This window comes from Alexandromys fortis, unplaced genomic scaffold (assembly GCF_014885135.2).
Source record: "Alexandromys fortis isolate MF-2015 unplaced genomic scaffold, M_Fortis_MF-2015_v1.1 scaffold_96, whole genome shotgun sequence".
Lineage (NCBI taxonomy): Eukaryota > Metazoa > Chordata > Mammalia > Rodentia > Cricetidae > Alexandromys > Alexandromys fortis.
In genome coordinates this window covers 3,762,057-3,786,844 of record NW_026068053.1, presented here as the reverse complement: position 1 = coordinate 3,786,844, position 24,788 = coordinate 3,762,057, and the positions used below count along the sequence as shown (strand labels likewise).

At 47.9% G+C, this 24,788-nt stretch overlaps 1 protein-coding gene across 8 annotated transcripts in view; it reads left to right on the top strand.

Annotated features, from left to right (window-relative positions):
- The window catches only part of Rnf152 (ring finger protein 152), a 74,532-nt gene that overhangs the window by 25,291 nt on the left and 24,453 nt on the right, over positions 1-24,788 (top strand). The window contains exon 3 of one of the 8 annotated variants that reach the window (XR_007588280.1): positions 11,777-11,795. The exons of the other annotated variants lie outside the window; for them this stretch is intronic. The gene's annotated coding sequence lies outside the window, so the exon portion shown is untranslated. Of the gene's footprint in view, positions 1-11,776; positions 11,796-24,788 lie in introns of those variants that run through there. 8 annotated transcript variants of the gene reach the window in all.

Sequence of the window (24,788 nt, the reverse complement as noted above, 5' to 3'; positions counted from 1 at the left end):
ATGTTGCATGTGCATGTGTGTGTATGTATGCACCCATGCATGTAGAGACCAGGGGTCAACCGCAGGGGTCATTCCTCATGTGCGATGAACCTTGTTTTTTGAGACAGTGTTTCTCACTGGCCTGGGACTCACCAGTAGGTTAAGTCAGCTGGCAGGTGAGTCTCCGAGATCTGGCTTCTCTCCACTTCCCTAGTGCCGGGATTATCTGGGTTTTGGGAACTTAACACATGCTTATTTGTACAAGAAACAGTTTACCAAGGAAACCTGTCTCTCTTGTCTCCAAGAGGAGCCTGATGAGAAGCCTAGCCTTTGTTTTGGTTCCTTACACTCAGCTTCTGAGATTTGGAACGCGTTACAGTATAGGGCTAGAAAGAGCCCTTTACACTCCTCTCCACAACGCCTGAGCTTCTGTCAATGAGGTCACCTTTGGTGAACTCTCAAGTGCCTTAGGATGGTGAGGGATCATCAAAGTGACCACCATGGGAGAAAAGGAGGGACTGAAAATTGGATCAATCGCCAATGGCCAACTGTTACTTCAACCGCCCCATATAAAGGAACTTCCATGGACATCACAGTTGGCCTGACTAAAGAGTTTGAAGTTGGTGGGTGTGTTGCAAGTACTGTGAGGGTGCTGCCCAGAGGGACTAAGGTGCCATGTGCCACTCCCTGCATGCCTTGCCCGGTATGTCTTCTCTGTTTGACTGGTCTGCATTGATCCTTTAGGACACAGTAGTAAGAAGACCTTTTTGAGCTCTGTGGGCCATGGTCTAGAAAATTATTGAAGTTGAGAAGAGAGTTATAGGAACCTCCAGGCAGATGTGTGGGAGGCCTGTAACCCTTGTCCACATCTGCAGTGGGGACAGCCTGCAGGCCTGACGCTGCTCTTCACCTGCATGCTGTGGTAATGTCAGGTGGTTAGCATCCCGGCTGTCCTGACCAGCAGACACCCAGTCAGTTTCCAGGAAGCTGGGGAATTGGTGTGACCAGGTGTAACACGGGGTTGGAACTATCCACTGGCACCTGTGTCCTTCAGGGATACAGAGCTGAAGACAATGGCTGCTTCTCCCACAGAATCCATCAGTAGCTACAGTTCAGCAGAGAGGGGGAGGGTCAACGGCTCCTCCTCACTCCATGGTTGATTGTTGATAGACCCAGTTTATTGTCAGCCTATTGTGGGGACATAGCTGTGTGAGGGCATGACAGTATTTCATTGCCTTTCTCTTTGTCTTCTGGCTCTTACGTTTTTTCCTCTCCTCTTCCACCGTAACTCCCGAGCCTTAGAGGGTAGGGTGTACAAGTCCTGCTCAGGGCTGAGCTCTCAGCTGTCTTTCGGGTCACTGCAGTTGTTGGCATTCATTTTGAAGGAAGCTTCTCTGGCTGAACCCTTTCTTACGGCCATCCTCTCCAGCTTCACCCGTGCAGTCCTTTCTGTCCCTGGACACCTGTGGGCCCTGACAATATTTTTCTTTGCCATTTGGTGCTGTTTCCAAATCAGGATGTTTGTGTGGCTCTTCAGTTACATTAATGCACAAGAGATCTATGAGCCACATGCCGTAAATGAGTGACAACTGAGGCTCTCAAGTACTAGAAGATCAAAGTTGAAGTCGTGCCCCTTTCAAGCCTATGGAGAAGAATCCCTCCTTGGTCTGTAGTTTCCCACAGTGTTAGCAATCCTTACTGTTCTCCAGCCTGGAGATACTCCACTGCTGACTGTGTCATGTGACCAACTCTCAATTATGCCCTTTCTATTGATAAGAACATCCTTCGAGCTGGATGAAGAAGAATTAATCCTACTTTACAAGACTTCATTTTAATTAAATATACCTTTAGCAACCGTATTTCCAAATGAGCCCACATTCTGAGCTATCAGGGACTGTAGAGTTTCAGTCTCTCTTTTGAGGGACACGACCTCTTCCCATGGTTTGAGATCCATTCACACTTCAATTCATCTCAAGACAGCATATGGCTGCTCAGATGGCGTGCAGCCTCGGCTCTCCCAGAACTCTGAGCTGAGCCGGTAGTTGTTTATAATGACTATGCCATGGTATCCTGGGAATGGGGTGTGCTAAAATCCCGAAGCACTTTGAGGTGACTCGGAGTTTGAGTTTATTCAACTCTTCTCTTATGCTCCATTGCTGATTTCACTTAAGCCAGCTGAGCCTGCAACCAAGAAGCTCAGATGGGACCAGTGGGGAGTACTGAAGCCCTTCCTCTTTTATTTGAAACAATTGGTTTTATCAGAAGCACTGAGGTGGGAATTTGAGCAGATGCATCCTCCGTCCCATTCTGCGAGGTAGAGCAAGCACATGTCTGCTACTGAACGGAGCCTGTGCCTGGTAGGCGCCTGAGGGAGGCACTCACACTTGTCTGTAATGTGGGACTGTGCTGTGAGACTCTTCAGAGGGCCCCTGTGGGCTAGAAAATGCCTCTTCTGCTCTCCTGAAGTCAGTGGCTGACTTCACCCTGGGCATAAAAAACCCGGAGTTTCCTGAGGTGGGATTCACACGGCATGGACAAGCCAGGAGACCCCAGCATCCATCCCCACTTTCTTTTAGTCTTGCCAAATAAACTTCTTAGTAAAATGGGTCCCAGTTCTCTCATCTCTGTGAAAACAGGGGAATTTTGCCGAGTCATGGTGTTTGCAAGGCATTCCGTAGGGTATTGTACGTGAGCCTATGGCTGCTCGCCTGGAAACAGCAGAGGTGATCATGAGGACAGCCACTCTAACTTCATCTCTAGGGCATGAGAAAGCTAGGCTGGGGCTGAGGGACTAATTAAGATCAAGTCTCCAGTCCAGAGGTCCACTGAGGTCTTGACTCTTGGGCCAGCTAGACCTAGGGAGGAGTCCTGAAGGCTTGTCCTACTAGACACTAGCCTACAGGAGAGGGCGAATGTGAGCAAGCTTCAGAGTTGTGAGTTGCTGTTAGGAGTCTAGGGGGTGACATGGGAGGCTTTCCAAAGGAGGCTGTGACTCAGGACAGAGCCCACACCTCAGTATGCATGGGTACAAAGGGACAGGTCTGGCTGACTTGGAGGCAGAGGCGCTGACAAAACGCTAGTCAGCTTCAGATGCAGACAGCGAAGGTGCCAGCGATGGCCTCCTGTGTCCAGGAGACATGGGCAGGAGGTCACAGCTTCTCCTCCCAATTGGAATCTCAGAGAGTGTCCTAGAGCTGCACAGAAACCTCTGCCAGTGTGGGGACTACTTTTAGAAGTGGTCTTTCTAATCCCCTGGGAGGGTTAGCTGGCTTGGTGCATTTTAAGAAACTTAGCAATGGCACAGACTCCATATCAAGCTGACTTGAGCCACTTCCTCAACATGGTGTGTGGTCTCTGCTGCTGTTGTAATGTCCACTGATTCAACATCAGAGGGCACATGAGTGTCTTGGGAAACACTTTTTAGGCTGAAGTTTAGAGGCTTGCCTGACAACCACTTCAAGTAACTACTGATGAAGAAGGGTTTTCAACAGTCTGGTGCCCGAAAGCAGAGCCACAGAGCCAAGCTCCTGCTTTCGGTGGTTGACCGAACTTGGGGGGGGGGGCATTCTTTACTGCTTTTTCACCCTTAGTGACCCTAACAAGACCATGAAGCAGAAGGATTGGCCGTTTAGAGGGGTGACCAGAGTTCAGAGGAAGCCCTCAGCAACACTGGGCTGCGGGGCACTTGCCATCCCATTGCTATTACATTGAACATGCCTTTTTTTTTGTATGTGTGGCTATTGAAAATTTGCTTTTGTTTTTGTCCCCCCAGGATTCAAACCAGATTGTTCAGAGGCCCCAAGAGCTTAGAAGAATATGACAATGGTTAATATAAAAATTATTTTTAGTTTCACCATGAAAATGAAGTCACGTGGATACAGTGGGCCAGGTTCTTGAGGAGGAGGCGTTGAAAGCCACCCCCCCATTAGATGAGGTGACCTTGGATGTGTCATTTCATGGCCATTCCTCTTGGTTCCAGCTTCATTATGTGACTGTGATAAAACACCCTGAACAAAAGAGCTTCAGGGATAAAGAGCCTATTTTCGCTCATAATTCCAGGCTATATACTGTCACAAGGAGGAAGGCACGGTAGCGGGGGCATAAAACAACTGGTCGAATGACACCATAGTCAGGGCAGAGTGCAGAGAAATGTGTGCGCTGGCTTGTCCTCAGCTTGAGTTTTCCACTCGCCGTCCCCAGAGGGCCGTGTCTTCCCACAATAGACATAGCACAGGCTAACCCATTACAGACAATACCTCATTTGAGACTCTCTCCCCAGGTGATGTGGTTTTAGTCTGTACAGCAATGAAAGTTTATAAAACTCTCATAATTGTATTTTTGTTTTATCTTTTGATACAAAGTCTCCTATGCCTCAGGAGGTCCTTGAATTCGCTCTGTCATCAAGAATGACCACCAGGCTGGTATGAAAGGTGAGAGCCACCATGTCTGGCTTGAGGTCTTAGTTTTAAAAGTTGAGAATAAAACAGTGTCTATGTTTGTTCCTCTTATGATGTTGGGGTTGTCGAGATGGGTCTGAAAGCTGGGGTGTGATGTAACCACGGTGTAGCAGTTGTCTGCACATGAGGGCAGAGGCTGAGGCTCTCTCTCTCTGCTCCCCATATCTGCTTTTGTTCACCCAGGGCGCTGACTGAAGAATGCACAATTCCCTTTGTTTCACTACTTAATTAATTGAAAATGTCCTGAGCAACCGCTATGCTGCTAGAAGAGGATTAGGAGGGAAAAGACCGGGCATGAGCGTGTTTGTAAATAAAGCTTAGGTGATGCTGCTGTGATAATTATGGCGATTTGAAGATGGCTTTTATGGCAAGTCCTCAATTTTCCCGTCACTTCCCCTGGGCTCTTCCACTTAAGCAGGCACATTTGCCGCCGGAGCCAGCCAGTCAGTGTCTAAATCCCTGGAGGATTTGGCATCTCCCTAAATTTACTTTGTGTTTTCTGTGGCTAATTCTCTAGGACCTCAAGGTACCAAGGTGAATCTACACTGTGAGGGAGGACGTGAAACCAGGAGGCACAACAGAGGGAACATGTAATAAGGCTAAACACCCCTGTTTCCAGCTGCAAGAGTGGCCGTCTCTTAGCCTTCTTGTCCCTATAGCCAAATACCTGATGGAAGCATGATGTAAGGAGGAGGCTGCTTGTTTACTTCCCGGCTGCTCGGCACCTCAGACCCGAAATAACAACACAGAAACTGTATTAATTAAATCGCTGCTTGGCCAATTTCTTAAGCATATTGCTAGCTAGCTCTTACATCTAGAATTAACCCGTATAAATTATTTTATATTTTACTATGAGGTTTGTGGCCTACCGGCAAGGTTCCAGTGTCTTTCTCCAGCAGGGCTATGTGGCTTCTCTCTCACTCCTCCTTCTTTCTCCCAGCATTCAGTTTAGTTTTCTCCACCTATCTCTATCCCCTGTGCAGGCCCAAGACAGTTTCTTTATTAACCAATGGTATTCACAGCATACAGAGGGGAATCTCACACCAGAAACAGCTTAAAGGTGGGATAAAGGTGGGAGAAGATTTGTCAGCTCTTGGCTTCAGTTCACGATCCTGTGTCCTGTGTGGCTGGGAAGAGCATCGTGGTGGTGGAGCCTGTGTGGAGAATAGTGAACAGGAAGGGTCCAGCACAAGGTGGGAGCTCATGGGCTGGCATTGTCCAACAACACCTCACCTAAAGCTTCCACAGCTGCCCCAAAGAGCACAGCAGCTGGAGACCAGGCAGTCAGTATTTGAGACCGGGAGCTTTCAGATGCAGAGCACGGCCCTGTCCGCAGAGCAGTGGCCCAGATGTTCCTGCCAGACACTTCCAGGGGGTAAGGGTCTCAGCTGTGACTGTCTGGGATTCATGTCCTCATCCTTTTCTTTTCGGCCTGTTCTTGGTTCTGGGTGCTGGAGGTGACAGGCTTGATGAAGCCTCTCTTGCATACAGGCCCACAGGATTTGTGAATGATTCTTGGGTTCCCAGTATTTCTACTTTTCCAAGCCCTTGATGCTTCGGCAAGTGTGTTTTTCCAGCTTGGATATTTTCTTTAGCATCCAGTGTTTAAGAGTCTTGATCACTGGCCCTGCTCTCGTCATTTCTTCTCACCAACTCAGAATCAAATTTCAGAAATCAGCCAGTGAATCTTGTTAATGAGTCTTTTGGAAGTCTTTAGAAGCAGCTTTTGGGAAAGACCTCAGGAGGCCATTATGCCCACTATGGATGCTAACCCTGTTGCCCACTGAGGTTGATGACTTGTCTGGAGTGACGTACCAAGTTGGTGGCATAGGTGGGATTAGAACCCAGGAACTTTCAGTACCTGAATGTGGGAAATATCCACTGGTGATGTTAAGGCGTGAGGAAAACGGAGCACTTTATCTCGAGTTTAACCAGTGTGGTGGCTGCTTATGCTTCCCTCTCTTCTTCCCCTCCCTCCTTCCCTCCCTTCTTCCCTCTTCCTCTCACTCCTTCTCCTCCCCTTCCTTGTCTCTCCTGCCCTGGGAGATAAAGTCTTTCTGTGTAGTCCTGGCTGGTTTGGAGCTCATTGTGTAAGCCAGATTGGCCTGAAACCTGCGCCAGATCCCACTGCCTCTGCCCCATGCATACTAGGATTCCAAGTGCACCACACCGTCCTGCCCCATCACTTTGTTTTAAGGCTGTGATGTTAAATCAGAATTCCAGGTGCTATGGCCTGTGCTGGATTTTGTCAATTTTATACAAATGAGAGTCACCTGGGGATAGGAGATCTCAACTGAGGCGTTGCCTCCATTCCACTGGCCTGTGGGCATGTCTATGGGGCATTTTCTTAATTGATCATCAATGTGGGAGGTCCCAGCCCACTGTGGGCAGTGCCACCCCTGAGCTGGTGGTCCTGGGTAATATAAGAAATCAGGTTGAGCAAGCTACGGAGATCAAGCCAGTAAATAGTGTTTCTCCTTGACTTCTGCCTCTGTTCCTGCCCCCAGACCCCTGCCCTGCCTTCCTCAAGGACAGACTTCCTCAATGATTTGGAGGTGTGAGCTGAAATAAACACCTTTCTCCTCAAATCCCCTTTAGTCTGTATTTTATCATTGCAACAGAGAAACAAATTAACATACTCTTTTGATGGAAAAACTTTACAAAATACAGTAGCTTGCTCTTCTGAGCTAAGGACCGCAGCTGCTTCTCTCAGGTCTCTTTGGGACGTGAGGTGACTCTTACTGCCCCTAAGTCATTCCAGCTTCAGGCTATAATCCTGTAGGGTGGGTTCAGGGGTTTGCATGTTCCAGGGCCACAAGCTACACAGTTCTCTAGGCAGTTCTGCACCCCTCCCCCACATCGGCTCGGTTAACTTACCTCCTCACTTGAAGTCTTCCACGTGACCTTTTGATGCTGTTTCCCTGTCCCCTGCAGTCTGGGGAGGTCATGCAGCTCGCTGCTCTGGTGCCATTGCATTCCGATTCTGGGGAGGTCGTGCAGCTCGCTGCTCTGGTGCCATTGCATTCCGATTCTGGGGAGGTCGTGCAGCTCGCTGCTCTGGTGCCAGTTGCATTCCGATTCTGGGGAGGTCGTGCAGCTCGCTGCTCTGGTGCCAGTTGCATTCCGATTCCCTGCTATGTCCACATCAGACTGAACACAAAGGCTTGCCAGTAAGATTGGCCTGGCTCTGTTTACTCTCTTCCATTGTTAAAGTGTTAATTCAGCAATGGATTCTGACGCATTAGTGGAGAGAGGGGGAGAGAGTAAGAAGGAGAAATGGGGGCAGTAGAGAAACCCCAAGTTAGCAGTAGAGATCTACCCTTTAGGCAGAAACCCTCATTGCCTTCTGGTGGCCCTGGCTGAAATCACCCTTTACTCCAGAAAATGGCTGGCTGGGACTAGCAGGCAACCCCTCACAGGCAGACCCGCAGGCAAAGCTGATCTAGGACACCCCTCACAGGCAGGCCTGCAGGCTAACCTGAACTTGGACACTCCTCACAGGCAGGCCCGCAGGCTAACCTGATCTAGGAAACCCCTCACAGGCACACACAGGGGCCCGCAGGCTAACCTGATCTAGGAAATCTCCCCATTGAGACTTCCTTCCCAGGTCAAACTAATCAGTGCAAGCGGCCTCTGCGGAAGAGAGGAGGTACTGTGTGAGCAGTGGCGAAGCCTGCCTTTAGCAGACTGCATGCACCTCAGCTCCAAAATGCTCTTAACCTTCATCCAAAAAGCTTACACAGCAAACAGACTTCACAAGTGGTTAAGCCAAGTTGCTGGGTGGGGATGGGAGTTTGTCTCAGGTATCAGGTGGGCCTAATGCAGTCACAAGAGTCTTCCTAAGAGGGGCAGTCAGAACTTACACTGGGAGACCCGTTTCATTGCTAGAGGAAGGGGTGAGGGCAGTTTGGAAGGGCCTTTGAGCCTCCGGTGCATAAGCCACTGGAGGCTGAAAATGGAACAGAGGACAAATCTTTCTGAGCCTTGAAGGAAACATCCCTGCCAGCCGTGACCGTGGCTTGTGGGGTGAGTTGCAGGTATTTGACCTCCAGACCAGCAAGATAAGGTGTGGCTCTTACTTCCCATAGCTGTGGGTCTCAATTTTGGGTGCTTGGTAGAGTCACCAGTTACACTTCTAAAGTCCTGATGTCTAGTCTGGGAATCTGGGGAGATCTCCATCCACAAAGTACCTGCTTTGCAAGGCTGAGGGCCTGGTGATATGTACTTGTGATCCCTGTCCAAGGTGCAGGAGCTCACTGCAGCCAGCCTAGTCTAATAGGCAAGTTCTGGGCCAACAAGGCAAACAAAGCAAGGTGGATGACACCTGAAGTATGACAGTCCAGGTTGTCCTGTTGCCTGTACATATATGTATAGCACCTCCCACATATGAGCTTGCGAACACGCACGGGGGCGGGGGGGGGGAAGGAGGGAGAGAGGGAGGGAAGGTGGGAGGGATGAAGAGAGAAAAAGAGAGAGAAGGGGGGAGGGATGGAGGGAGGGAGGGGGAGGGAGAGAGGGAGGGAGGGAGGGAGAGAGAGTCCTGACTTGCAAACTGTAGCCTAGACAATTAACTCAGAACTGCTCAAAGTCATGCGGAAGCAAGCACCACAGCTTGATGGCAGCGATGACCCCTGCAGAGGATCTGCTGAAGGTCACAGACCGGTTTCCTGGGAGGCTGATCAGGACTGGTCTCTGAGCTTAGGGGAAGCCCCATGGAGGATACTGAGTCATCTCCCGGTCAGTTTAGGAGCTGTACTGTCACTCCAGACAACCGTGCCGCTTAGTCACGCAGCACCCCTGAGCCGGGAGCCACCACATTAGTGTCTGCAGACACTGTCACTGCTCAGGCAGACAGAGGAGGCTCTCTTCTCAAATGGGGCTGTCTCTTGAGAATTGGTCAATATTGCTTTTGTATATATGCTTAAGTCTCCAATTGGAAGGAGAGAGAGATAATGGTGGATTTTTTTCCTTTGAAGCCACTGTTTCCAGACGGTTGTCCTCATTGCCTCCTGGTTCCTTGGGTGTTCTGGGCTGTGGTATTCTGTGCTGCTGAGGCCAGCTCTGGACTGCACTTCACCTCGTCACCCTGGCCTTTGATGATAGGTGATACTATGTGTTTTCCACGTGTCTCAGGGAAGATGCTGCAGATAAAACTATATATAAATTGTAAGATGTCAGGCAGATGTTGCTGTTGGATTTTCAGTGGGATTTTTGGGTCATGGCTGGAAAGACAACGGTCTAGAGAATGAGCCCATTATTTTCAGGCACAAGAACAGATGGCTGTGTAAGATTCTGAGATGGGGAATAAATAGGGACACCTGCTCTGGTGTAATGTGACTTCTTATTGGTCATTTAACTATTTGGGTTTACATAGAAACTTCTAGGCTTGATTTTATAAAGGCTACACCAAGTGGATTTGTGTTTTGAGACTGTCTGGTTTATATTGTCTCAGTTTAAAGCTGACCCTGAAGCTCACTGAGGGACTCTGAGGGCTTATTTATCTATAAAACAGGCGGCTAAGATGCCCTCCCTACGCTGTTATAAGGACTAAGAAAGACACTGTGTTTTGTCCCTGCTCCTGTCCCTCTGTCTTGGACTGGGCAGCATAGGAAATTGGCCAGGGCCCATTTGTGTGTGAGTTCTGGGGCCACCTGGTGAGGGGTCACCTGGAGGGTCTTTCTCAGCATGAGCTGAAAGAAGTAGCTTGGGCCAGCTGTAAAATCGCATGCTGCAGTTTTAACCTCCCTGTTTCTAGATACTATTTGCCAGTTCTTGTGTGACTATGTTTCTCATAGAAATGGTACAGAGTAAAATCCTCTTTTCCTGAGATCCCTCAATATAAGTTTCTTATGGTCCAAACAGCTATAGGCAGCTCGGGTTCTACCTTTCAGTAGTTTGAGTTTTATTGGCAATTAGAGCTGGCCACCAGTTTTGTGGAATTATGCCAGCTGTTTGAGTTGTTTTACTGGAGATCTACAGGAGAACCATTTTAAAGATGTGGAGGAATTGTTGAAAGTGTTTAGGGAACTTTGTTCCTCCTCCAGTTCCACTTAAAACCCCAGAAGAAAAAGTGATGGGATGGAATAATGGTAGCACCCGCCAAGTGGCTGCTGTGTGCCAGGCCATGCGCCGCGGGTGGGCTTTGTTCGGGCTTTCTCCCCTCACCACGCAGGAACTGTGTGAGGTGCTGTTTTTATGGCTTTCCGGAAGGAGGCATGAAGGCACAGCAGGACAGGTAACTTGGCCAGTCAATTGTCTTGTAGAGGAAGCCTTGCCACTTCAGTTCCGGCAGCTCTGATTCGTGGGCTTTCATTGCTCTGGAATTACTGAGGTGGCTATAAAATCCACAGTTGGGCAGTAAAAGGAAAGGGCCTCTTCCAGAGACAGGGAGTCCACTAGCTGCTGCTCCTCCATGTCTCCCTGACAGTTTGAACAGAGACGTGAGAGTCTCTTAGCACTAGGGATGCTGAGCTCTGGGAAATGCTGAGAATGGTCCTACATTCATAGAACCTGCCAGGGCTTCATCAAGAAGCAAGGTGCCACTTAAAACTCAGTTAATGAGGGAGACCTGTCTGCCTGAGGGGTACAGTGAGAAGCTACAGTGTAGCACTGCCCACTTCAACTTTTAAAAGTTCTTTCTCCACATTTTTAAAAAAAAGTGCACAGATTTCAGTATGATTCTGGTAATCACCTTTGGCTACTTCAACTCAGGGACTCAGACCCTTCTTAATGTGTCTCCTAAAACGTCCCCAAGAGGGGACCCCAATGTCTTCTAAAACGTACTTCTTATAAAGTATAATAATGGGCCCAGAGGAATTCCTTAAAGAAACGAAATGAAGATTTTTCTATAAAGAAAGCAGACTGTGTAGTATAGAACTCAGCCTTGTTTTTCAATCGAGTTGAGCCAGAAACCATTCAACCTTTCCAAGTTTCAGTATAGTCTGTGTATTTACAGATTCCTTGTTCATACTCTCATCAAAAGAAAAAAAACTGGCTTCATGAATGATTTGCCCAGAATTTACATGGTATTAGGCTCTGTAAGCAGTATGGAAGTGATTTGAGTTAGCAGGAATAAAATGTGGAACAATTATTAATGGTTAGAGAACTTGTAGCAGCCTGGATGCTACTTACCTATCTTCAGACCAGGTATGGATGTGGGTGCTGTGATCACGTGAGGAAAGTGAGCATCCTTGCGTTAAGGCAGCTGTGGAGGTCCAGAGCAGTCCCTGCTGAACACAGTAGAGGCTGCAGCAAAGCCTTTCAGCCTGCACCAGATGCTGCTGCCCCTGTGAGAGGTGCGAGAAAGGTTCGGAGCTCAGGTTGGTTTTGATTTCTTGCAGGAAGTGAAGGATGAGAACTGAGAAGTCGGAGCACACCTGCTCGCCCCACTTCCAGTGCTTTCTCTACCACAGCCCACTCCACATCTAGGCAGGAGCTCTTTGGAAAGAAAGGCCTTCCCCTGAACCTGCTGGTAGGGCTTGTTTTGTCTACTCAACCCTGCTATTAGAAAGCTTTCACTGTTGCTAATCTGGCTGCTATGTTTTGTTCAGGCCACTTCCAGCCAAAGTCTGTGCATTTAAGCAAGGATATTGCTCTCACATCTTCAGTTGACTTCTAGCGGCGTTGGGGAGGGTGACTGCTAGCCAAGGAACACTGACTTATTTTCCCTGGAGCTGTTGGGACTGAAGCGAAGGTTTCACACATATTAAGCATGCAGTCTGACACTGAGCTACAGGCCACTCTGTTTCTTCTCCTTCATTGCGTTTGACATAAAAACCGTGAGCATCTCTCTTAGAATATGTAGTCATCCAGACATTTGGGGGCAATTATTAATGGTTACAAAGACTGTAGAAATAGCAATGCCTCTTGCAAAAACATTGAACGAGCCAGGGAAATGTAAACAGTGTTGTGGATCCCAGACAGACAGAGTTGGCCAGCAGCTCTCCCTGCCCCCTCACAGGACTTATTAATTGCTGGTTGATGGGAGAGGAGCCCAGAGGCAGCCTTATTTTGAGTGTGTGCTGAGCGCAGAGCATAGCTCCACATGCTGGGGTCACAGCAGGAGAAAAGTGCAGAGAGCTGATCATGCAAGGAGATAGGGTGATGTCACACAGGCTGGAACAGGGAGGGGGCATATGTGTTTCTCAATCTTTTTTTTTAATGGCAAACAAAGAAAATGAACAAAAGATACTAGGAGATGTCATTTCATAAAAGTCATGTTACTGTTCTATAGCTGTGAGGAGAAGGCAACTTATAGAAAAAGCATTTAATTGGGGGCTTGCTTATAGTTTCACCGAGTTAGTTCACAGGGAACCTCATGGGGGTGCATGGCGGCAGGCATAGTGCTGGAGAGGTAGCTGAGAGCTCACATCTGATCCACAAGCTGCAGGCAGAGGCAGACTCAGTATGGCAAGGGCTTTTGAAAATACAAAGCCCACTCAGGGTGACACACTTGCCCAAGCAAGGCCACACCTCCTAAGCCTTCCTAAATAGTTTCAATTACTGGGGACCAAGCAGTCAAACACATGGTAGCCATTCTCATTCAAACCCCAACAGGGCTCAAGGAAACCCTTGATAAGACAATGCCTTGGGGCACAGGTCCAGAGGAATTGGAGAGGGGAGGTGTGTCAGCATGTGTCAGAGTCCTGCAGAGTGAATGGAGTGGAGGCTAGCCTGGAGTTGCTGGGCTAGCTAGCAAGGCTGGGGTCGGGAGAGCCCTGGGAGGCATGGGGTGGTTGTCTGTCACAGGAGCTGTGGGAAAGGCTGGTACTGCAGTGTTGGGAGAGGGTCGTGAACTCCCACAGGTGTGACAACAGGACTGCGGTGCCCAATACACGAAGTTTAACAGAGTTCCACGCTGGGCTACTGTCAAAATCCCCAGCCAGAGGGGGGCAGCTCACAAGACAGCCTGGGTCAGTGGAGCAGAGAAGGCTTGTAAGTGGATTTAAGGTCAAACCTGTGGGTGAGCCGAAGATGGGATGAGAGAGACATCTTAGATACGAATGAAGGTTGTTGGGGTTCAGTGGGAGAGTACTTTCTTAGCATATAGGAAGTCCTAGATTTAATTCTTAGGACCAAAAAAAAAATTAAAAATTGAATACTAAAAAAAGTAAAAGTGATGGTGTCAGCTTGAGCCCAGGACCTCTGGTTTGCTAAGTGGGTACACTCAGTACACCCTCAGTACTTGTGTGGGAGATTCAAGTTCAAACCGAAGAATTTCTAAAGGGTCTTGACAGGTCAGACCTCTGAACTGTCTTTGGGCAGCTCAGAACCCCGAGGAGTGCAGTGCCTGTTCTAGCTTTCTTCTCAGGAAGTAAGCCGCAGTCGCCAGTCCTGAGCTTGGTGCTGCTAGCGCAGACGACACCTCATGGTCACATGCAGTGGTGAGGTTGATGACACCGGCGTCTGTGGGGCCAACACTGGGGGAAGAGAATAGGGACACCCTGGTGCTGAGAGGCAGCCTCTGGCAATCCACGACCCCTTCCTCTTCAGAACAGGAAGGGAAGGAATGTCCTCACTGCAGGAGCAGAAGTCCAAAGTCTGGGGAGTGAGCAGCGTGCGGCAGCGAAGGGACTGATGAGAGGCCACATATGTGGCTGCGAGGAAGTGCCCCACTATTTGATAATAATGGCTTTAAACCTTTGATTTTCATTACAAGATGCCATAGCAGACAGTCCCTGTGTGAGAGGGGGTAACTTTTACATCTTAGAGAGAAGGAAAAGAGAGCCAGGTCGCATTGAGAATTAGAAAGTGTATCTCTCACTCGCATTAGGCCACGGTAACAGAATGCCATAGGCTGACTTAGAAAGAACTAGATATAATCCTCACCATTCTGGAAGGCAAACGCCCATGATCGAGGGAAATCTGGTGTCTGATGAGAGCCATTGCACAGAGGGCGACTTCTAGCTGTGTCCCTGCACGATGGCTGGCTTGGGTTGTGACTACCACCTTCATGACCTTGGCTCCTCCTCATCCCTTTATACTGGGGATCAAGCCACAACGTGTGCATTTTGGGGTGCACATTGAAATTGTAGCAATGTGCATTGAATAAGCTTTCAAATGGGTTCAAGGTCAGATTTTTTAAGGGACAGTGATGGCTGCCATTCCGGGAGGCCCCACAAGAGTGGGTTTGCTGGTGTGGTAGAGAGGAGCCTGTAGTCTTATTCTGACGGCAGATTGAGTTTAGCACGGCCCCAGCTGTGTCTTAAGACCCTTGAAATGAAATGACAGTGGAACCTTCAGAACCCGCAGGGGGGCGAAGCACTCTTCAAATATAAGCTAAAAACTTCAACATCTTATTGGAAGGGAGATCTGCTTTGGTTTTGTTTTGTTTCTGTTCAGAAGTTCCTGGGTGGTAGAGTCAGTGCAGATGGCAGCTGAACAGCAGGTGCTGGTGTCAGCCCCTGAAGAGCTCCGATCTTTGGGATGACTTGATTATTCAGTGAGGTTTTCTCTGAGGTCTGGTGTTTCCCCCTTCACACATCCAAACTGTCACCTCTACTCATGACCATAAAGGGCACGTTAGCCTGCTTCCCTAGCTGTGTGAAAACCTCATAGGGTCTGGTCTTGTGTCCAGGGATGGCCCCGGGAGAAGAAAGGGAGTAAAGTGAAGGAATCAGGCCCTGTTATTTGCTCTGCATAAATTGTTAATCAAGAGATTAAAGAAGCATGATTTTTGCAAGGCTATGTGAATATCTAAAGGTCATCAGAGCCTTTCAAAGCTAGGTTAAATGCACTTTACAAATCCCTTGAGAAATCAAGTTTTATTGCCCTCACAAGAGATAAAGGGTTTAAATCATGTGACCTGGGCATCCATGCTCCTGTTACCTTATTCCTAAGTAGATACGAGAGGACCCATGCCCTGACCTGTCTGTGTGGAATTTTACCTTTGGATGAAAAATGTTCCTGTGAGTTCTCTGTAAGCCAGAGCAAGGCCAAGGAGCAAGCGAGAGACTCGGGAGACTGGGCATGAGTTCCTCCACCAGCCTGGAGTGAGGAAGAACTCCTCCACCAGCCTGGAGTGATGAAAGACTCCCTTTTGTTTTGCTGTAAAGTCACTGTAGGGTTCCTCCTGCCTTGCAATGTATTGAGCTTTGTGCCTTGAATGTATTTTACTTTTTCTTAAGGTGAAATACATATAACATTCTTTCATTTTAGTCTTTTTATTTTATATTCATGTAATTTTTATACATGTGGCATATGCCTGTGTGTATATTGGTATGTGCATATGTTTGTGTGTGTGCATGTGCACTTGCACACATACACGTCCCAGGACATGCCTATGTTTGTGTGTACAGATGTCAGAAGTCAACACTGAATATGTTTTTCTCTCACTCTCCATCTCACATTCTTGAGATGTTCAGTCTCTGAGCCCAATGCCCCGGACGGACTCAGAGAAGTGCTGGGGAGCGCTGCAGGTGTCTGCCTGTGCCTGCCTACCTGGTGCAAAGGTCACGCAAGCATTGCAGCACTCATTGCTGCACTCGGAGCTTTGCAATGCCTTCTGGGGAGCTGAACTCGGGTTCGTGTGCTTAAGCAACACTTCACCAACTCAGACACCTCTCAGCCCCAGCTTTATTTTAAATGTATGGTTCACTGATGTTAAATACTCACCGCCACAATTTCTGGAATTTTCTAGTTTTGTTTTGTAGAATTTAAACTCTGTATCTCTTAATACTAATGCTACCTTTTAAAACACCTCTCGGTTCCTGACAACCATCACTATCTCTCTCACACCCTCTATCCCTTGTGCTTGTGTGTGTATGTATGTGTGTCTATGTGTTTGTACAAGTGTATGTGTGCGTGTGTGCATGTGTATGCATGTGCCTGTATGCCTGTGTGTGTGCCTGTGTGTACACTTGTATGTGTATGTGTGCATTTGTGTGCATGTGTGCATGCGCATGTGTGTGTGTGCCTGTGTGTGTCTATGTTGTGTACAAGTGTATGTGTGCATGTGCGTGCACATGTATGCCGGTGCATGTGTGTCTAAGTGTGTGTACAAGTATATGTATATGTGTACATGTGTGTGCACATGTGTGCCTATGTGTGTACAAGAGTATGCATATGTGTGCACACGTGTGCCTGTGTGTGCAAGTGTGTGTGTATGTGCTTGTGTGTGCATGCCTTGCCTGTGTGTATAAGTATGTGCATGCGTGTGCATGTCTGTGTTCATGTGTGCCTGTGTGTATAAGTATGTGCGTGTGTGTGCATGTATGCCTGTGTTTATAAGTATGTGTGTGTGTGCATGTGTTGCTCAGGAGGGAAACCAGGGCCTTGTACATAGCGGGAGGGCATTGTGCCGTGAAGCCATATCCCTTTGACTGTATGAATTTCCTTGCTTCAGTGGGGTCATATGATCCTTGTGTTTCTGTGGCTGACTTACTCAGTGTAGTGACCTCAAGACACATTGATATTATAACAGGTGGCAGGCTTTTTGTCCTTTTAAGGCTACATAGTAGTTTGTTATATGAACGTATTGTAATTTACCTATCTGTTCATCTGTCTGTGATGCCTGAGTTTTTCTTAATTTATCTATTAGAAATAATCTGCAACATATATCTTTAAGTCTTCAAGGTCTTGTTTTTGTTTTTTCTGGGCATGTGCCCACAGTGGATTTGCTAAATGAAATGGTAATTCTATATTAAGTTTCTTAATAAACTGCAGCATGGTTTCCCAAAGCATCAGTATTGTGGTTCACCACAGGCCTAAGTTACTTCTAGCGAGAGTTGGCTTTTATACAGGGTATATGAGAATTGAAAACAAATTTTTATTTTTGGATTTGTCCAGCAGCCCTGCTTCCTGCAATCCTTTCGGAGCAGGGTGGCTAGTGTGTGCTCAGGCCTTTGCTCCAGATGTGGGGCTCTGGAGGAAACCTGTCCAACCCATGCACTTTCCATGGAGCCTCCAGGCTGTGATGTAAGCCAAGGGAGGGGGGGCAGATGGGCATCTCATGGCTGAACACCTGACCTTCTGCCACAAAGGGAAGCAGAGGCCAGAGAGCACCTCTTGTGGTTCTAGACGCCAGGGAAACAAAACCCTCCTGGAGGTGGCAGAGTGTGACAGCTGCCAGGTTTGTTCAAACAGTGACAGCAGCCTCCTCCAGAAAGGACCCCTGGGAACATGCACGAATGTGCTTCTTTGTCATCTGGTTTGTGGTCACCTGTCAATTAATACAACAGCACAGTGCGTTAGAGGACGAGGTCGCAAAGGGTCTTTCAGGAAATGGTGATACCATGGAATCATTCTGCCTTCATTGTGTTAGCTGGAAAGGGAACAATGGCTTGTTCACAGCAAATTGTTTAGGAGGAAAGAAGTGTCATACATGGTATTGCTGGTCAGAGAATAACAAGTGAGTGTGATAAATACCTGGCAGAAATAAGCACAGCCATTTAAAGATCCCCGAGCTTGGCTTAGCTTGGGGATTTTCCTATTGTGTTCTTTGTACTGGGTTTCTTTTACTTTCCAGGGCTGGGAATTAAACTAAAGCCTCACATATGCTGGGCAAGAGCAGTGGCCTTTAGTTCCTTCCCCTGTTCTCTCTCTCTCTCTCTATCTCTCTCTCTCTCTCTCATGCAGCTTCTACTTCCGTTTTTGTAAAACAAGCTTCACTAGAACATGGTCATGTCCACTTTCTGCTACCTTGGTAGAGTTGAGTAATTGCTACAGACAGACCCACAAAGTCTGAAACATTCCCATCTGTCTTTGGGAAGCTAGTTGACCTGTGTTCCTTGATGTTGCTGTTCAAACTCAGCCCAGAGCAGTCATTGGCCCCTGAAAGCCCAGGGATCACAGTAGGGGGATTCTTCAGTCATGGCAGGAGAGGGGTTCAGCGATCAGCCTCCAGATGATGTGTGCGCAGCTGTGTGCACAAAGGGTGTGTGTGTTTGTTTTCTCTTCCATTCCTTGGAAGAGGGGTCCGTCACCCTCAGCATTTTCTTGTTATGTTTACGACACCCCAAACTTGAGAATCCCTAAGTTAGAGGGACCCTCGTGCACCTAAAAGGTGTCTTCTGAGGGCTTCACTACTCTACAGACTCGGTATGCATGTTTGTTATCTTTAAATGCAGCGTAGATTTGTGAACTGTGTCTTTTTGCAACTATTATTAGTGGACAGGAGACTGCTTCATGGATTGGTTCCTTGGGCCTCGCTAGTGTCGTATCACACAGCAGGCAAGGGATGTTTACTATATGCCTTTCTCTCTTTTGAGAAATGTAAGCCATCCAGAATGTTAGGCCTTTGTGTAACATTTTATACACATGCAATTGAAATCCCCGACAGTATTGTTAAACACCCATCATGCCAGGAACCTGCTTGTCATTTCTAAAGGACAGGAGATCTGGATGGGTCATGTCTGACTTCTACCTGCCCTTCTCTTCCATGGCTTTGCTTATCCAGTGGGTTCGTTTCCTCCCCCATCAGCTCTTGCAGTAGATAAGTGCTTCTGTGTTACCCAGGGTAATAGATACTTCCAAAGATGGCAGCTGGGCAGCACAATAAAGGCAGAAGTCACATAGTGCTGCTAGCAAAGGAGAGAGGGGCTTTGGATGGAATATTCTGGAAACCCACAGAAGAGCTTGTCCCTTTGTTGCATGCATGGCTACCTGACAATCAAAGACGATTGTCACTGTTACCTGTGGAAACTCTCTTGGGTACTACTATTCAAAGAGAACTTTCTCCTGTGGACCAGGTTGGCTCTGTCTGGGTCCTGGGTTCTGGGGACTGAGTTAGGACTCTTTAAGAGAACCCAGGGATTCCTGAAGGCTCCCTATGAGGCCACAAAGTAGAGTTCAGCACACAGCAGCACAACAGAAATGGCCAGTTGGATGAGATCAGGCATGCTCAGAGTGGTCTGGCTGTAGACAAGACGGCACAGTCAGCTTGCAGAGCTGAGCATGAGAATGCAGCAGAGGACGACACTATCTTCCCATCCCTGCTTAGCAGGCACAGCTACGTGGGGCTGTGCAGAAAAGCCACCATGATTGCAGGCTATGCTGAGCCTTGCCCACTTCAGGTCCTTACATGGTGCCTTGTGGGTCTATAACAATATACCACACACTGGGTAACTTATAAACTAAAGTTATTTTTCCTAGTTTCAGAGGCCAAAGGAGTGTGGGAAGATTCAGCATCTGGTGAGGGCTTGTAACCTGCTACACAGTACATTCCTGTGCCATTAGATGGAGAAGGGCAGGGTAGCTACTCTGGGCTGTGTGTGTGCATGCATGCATGTGTGTGATGTGTTGTTCATGTGTGGGCATATGTGCGAGCATGTACATGTGCATGCGTGTGTGTTTTCGCAAGCAGATGCAAATGTTTGTGCAGGCCCACATGTAAGTGCATGTGGAAGCCAGAAGTTAAGTTCAGGCATTGTTCCTCAAGAGCCTTGGATTTTGAGACAGCGTCTTCCATTGGCTGGGGAGCCCCATCTGCCCCTGCTAACTTGGAGTTGGTATTAGGAATGCATGTGGCCACACCCTGCTTTAAAAATATTTTTTATCAACTATTTGACAGTTTCATACAATGTCCTTTCTCTTAGCTCCTCCCATATCCCCCTCATTCCTTCATGTCCTGTTTAAAAAATAAATTGACTGCAAATTGTGCTGTCTCTTCAGGGTGTGAGGCACACCCTGCTTTTTGTGGAGAGTGAACTTTGGTCCTCATGTTCGCATGGCTCACCAACTGAGTTGCCTTCCTGTTTCCTCCCCCTGTAAAGACAGGCCTCAGCCCAGTGTTGCATCTCCTGAGGACATCCTCTGGGAGAGGCTTCAGCTGATGCTGGGAGGACTACAAGCATCCAGAACTGAGTGCCTGCCTAATCTTATAAAGGGCTCGTGGGGCCTGTGCATTTCCTGACTGTGTCCCCCGACAGATCTGGGAGCAGTACACCTGACCACACGGCCAATTAGTCAAGTTTTGGTTTCCAAATTACATTTGTCCTCTTGGAGAAAGGACTGGATCTGGGCCAGGGGAAGAAGTACAGGATAAGCCTGAAATATCTTTGGTGTCACCTAGTAAGGAAGTGCTCAAAGGATAGCCGGCCATGCCCAACGACACAGGAGCCAGCCGTAAGGTGTTTGCCTTGGCCAAGCTTGGCATTGTTGCAGAATCAAAGCATTCAACAGGCAGAGATTAGAACTCGCTGGATAATGTGAAACTCTTGATGCATGACTAGAAGGAAGGAATAAGGGAGAATGTTTTACCTGTATGAAAATGCAAATGGTCAGTGTAAAAGATGGTGGGATTAAAAAAATCATCTGTTAACCACTGTTGTCATCATTAATTCAGTCACGTTATAAAACTGGGGGAATCAGTGAACGAGATGCGTGTGAAGGTATTTACATAGCCCAGGGCCTTACTCCACAAAGCATTTACTAGATGCACTACAACATGATGAGGAAATACCAGAGAGACACGGGTGACAGCTCATTTAACAGAGTCACCCGCTAGGGTGGGATGGGAAACTATGGTAACACCTCCAGGAGCACAGCACCCTCAGAGCCCTCGGGGACACCACTAAAAGAAGTGGTACTCTGAAATAGATGCCATGTTACAAGGTTAGAGAGTGGTGGTAATCTCTCTGGGTCACCTCCTTGATTCTTAATGGTTGCACTGTAGTTACGTAGGACTTGGCCTATGCACAACTGTTTGGACTTCAGTTTTTAGCTTACCACTGATGGTCCCAGGAAGGGGGAAGGGGAGCCTTTATTTTTTGCAACAACGTGAGGTACAGTGGAAAACTGTTATGCTTACGGAAGTGGGAGCTGATGTCAGAAGTGGGAGGAGCGTGAGCTTGAATTGGCACCTGGTGTATTCTGCTGAGAAGGGAGATTCTGGCAGCCACGAGAACACATAGGGGCAGTCAGCTTAGGGTGAAGAAGTGTCAACCTGCAGAAAAGAGAGCAAATGGAAGTCAGGGGAGACTGGGCAAGACCTCAGCAGGTCTGAATGTAGAGGTGGGTCCAGGATTTAAGTGGGCCTCCCAAGCAGACACGTGTTGATGCACATGAGGCTCCCTTTGCTGGGCCCCAGTGCCATATCTGTAAAAGGAATTCCTGTCTGGTCCTACCGGCAAGTGTTAGTGTTGTCTGGGGACAGTCTGGGCCTATATAGAGATGTTCTGGGGTTGGTGGGAGGGTATCAAGGCCCTTGAAAGCATCTTGAAATGTGTTCAACAAGTGTGGTTTATGCCACACCATGGTGTGTTTCATTTACTGTTGGGCTCTTGAGGTTTGTTTGCTTGTTTTTCTCCTACGAGTTGGGCTGATTCAAAGTGTAAGGTGTGAAGTTGTATTCATGTGCCACAGCTCTGTCTGGTTTGGCAGCTGATCTTTAGAGCCATCTGTGACTGCTGCCATGGTCCTTTGAACATGATAGAACAATTGGAAAGCCACAGAATGAGCCTGCAGCTGAATTCCGTGTTCACTTGTGTTTCCTGTGAACTCGGCTCACCTGCGGTCTGAACGGCTGGCATGTGCTTAGATGCTGCAGTTTGTGCTTAGATGCTGCAGTTTGCAGGAATGATGAGCATGCATGTCCTGTCCTGGAGGAAGCCGTGTGGGGTGGAGAGATGTGAATGGGCATGTCTTAGCGGGGCAAGGGATCGTTTAAAGGGGCTGACGTAGGGCTAAGGATGGAGGGAAGGAGTCTCCCCAACTGTGCAGAATGGGAGGCAGCCTTTAAATCAAGAACTATGTGTTTCTTCGAAGAATGGCCCAGAGGTAAGGAGCTGGAGTGTAAGGGTGGCTCGATCCTCAGACACACACAGCAGTGGGAGATGGGGGCCCAGAGGTGCTGAAACTGGGTCCCCAGGGACTTGTGTGCCTCTTGCGAAAGCTGCAGGATACAGTGCACTGGTTCTGAGCCAGGAGATCTGCTAGAGTCTGAAGAATGAAGAGCGAATTAGACACCTTTATGTCTGTGGGTCCCCACACGCCTATAGAAAGGGCCACCGGAGTTTTCTAGAAGTGGAGAGGCTTGCTAATAAACTTTTCATTTTGAAAAAAATATTCAATTCTGAAGAAAAGAAAAGCACAAGACCAAAACCACCTGTGTTAATCTCTGCCACACTTGGGATGTCAGGGTGCTCCAACTGCTCTACCTAGCCACAGCAGCATCACACCAAAACCACTGCTAGCTCAGTAAGAGTCCCAGTCCACAGGTCCTGTCCAGAAATGCCTTACTGCGCTGATAGCTAGCTTAGCCAGTAATGTGCCTGCCACAAAGGCATGGAGGTCTGATTTAGATCTCCAGAACCCACTTAAAGAAGTCAGCTGTGATGGTGCATGCTTGTAATCCCAGTGTGAGGGAGGAAGAGACAGGCAGATTCCTGCAGCTTACTGCCAGCTAGCCTAGTGCATTTAGCAAGTCCAGATACTAGTGACAGACTGTGTCTCAACATGGAAGGTGGGGGCTGGGGAGATGGCTTAGTGTTTAAAGTGCTTGCAGCAGGGGCATGAGGACGAGAATGTGTTGTCAGAAGTCATCTGATTGCTGGTGGGCACGAGCAATCTCCTGTAATGTTGGCCTTGGAAGGTAAAGAGACAGCATCCCCAAGCAAGCTGGCTAGTAAGACAAAATGGGGAGTTCTGGGTCTGATTAAGAAAAAATGCCTCTGTGAATAAGGTAGAAGAACAATTGAGATGATTCTCAATATCAATCACAGGCATCCACATGTGTACATGCACCCACACATGTGTGCTTGCTCACATGTACATGCACTCACACATGTGTATACTCATGTGCACATACACACATGTATGTGCTTGCTCATGTGCACATGCACCCACACATGTGTGCTTGCTCATGTGCACATGTACCTACACATGTGTGCTTGCTCACACGTACATGCACCCACACATATGTGCTTGCTCACACGTACATGCACCCACACATGTGTGCTTGATCACTTGTACATGCACACACACACATATGCTACTTTCTCTTGAAATGGAAACAACAGGGTGGGGAGCTCCTGAGAAACAGTCAAAGTCTCCACATGCACCAATAAGCAAGTGTACCCCTGCAAAAACATCCACACCCACACAATGTGCACACACTAGAACACAAATGTACCCCTGCACAAACATCACACCTTCACAGGAACACTCACCAGAACACAAGTGTACCTCTGCACAAACATACACACCTATACAAGGTGCACACTCACCAGAACACAAGTGTACCCCTGCACAAACATCCACTCCCACACAAGGCGCATGTCTGTGAAGGAGTTTCTTGACTGAGTCTATAGAGATGAAAAGAGTCATCCTGAGTGTAGATGGTACCATCCTATGGGCTGCAGTCCTGGCTAGAGGAAAAGGAAGAATCCAACTGAGTACAGGCATCCATCACTCTCTGATTCCTGATTTACACACTACGTGGCCAGCAGCCTCGGCAGCCAGTGCCATGCCTCCCCACTGTAGTACAGTGTGAGCCGATGCAAACCCCTTCCTTCCTTAAGTTGCTTTGACAGGTACTTAATCATTAGTTAATATGGAGGTTGGCTCAGTGAGTGACAGTTTGTTGGTCTGGGAAGTAGCAGAGTCTGCTACCATTCTCAGAAATCAGGAGCGGGCATCCTTAGCATGTTTGATATTCTCTTCTATGATCATCCCTATGCAGATGGCCATTAGACTTCGAGAGCTGCCAAAATTAGCAGAGGTTACCTGGATCCATGATAGATTTTGGACAGAAAAACCATGCCTCTAGTTGTCTGTGTCTTTTTCTGTGCTTGTTGCACTTGATGCTCGGGGTTAGACGATATTTTCCAAATGTGTGGCCTCGTTGGGCACATTTCCTCATCAGCTAAAGAAGACCAGACGGGCTGTGTGAGCTGCACCATCAGCTTCCAAGGAAATCATGTCTGCGTGTGAGTGAGTTTCCGTGCTCTCACTGACGTTCTGGCAGGTGGAAAGCGCAGGTCAAACATTCGGGTGGTCCTTTGAGGGCAGGGGCTCCTGGAGGGAATGGGTGCAACCTTTGGAGCCCTGGCAACAAGGCAGAGTGCACCACATCACATGCACAGTTCGTTGAGGTTTTGTTCTCTCCCACTTTCTTCACGTGTAGGTTCAATTTGACCCTGTTTTATTTTAAGTTACTCAATAGCTTGAAAGCATTCGGGAATTATTTTCTGAAATACACTTGCTGTCTCAATAAAGCAATTTAATCTGATTCCTGTGACCTACATCAGTAATGGTTTATGAGAAATCTGTTTTTATTTAAATCTGCATTTTTGTTTAACTCCTATTACAGTTGCATCTCTGAGGAGCTGTCAGAGACCACATTACTGTAAGGAGATTGATTGTGTTGGCAAAAGTTGGTGGATTTTAGTAGAAGGCTTTAATCAAAAGCAAAGG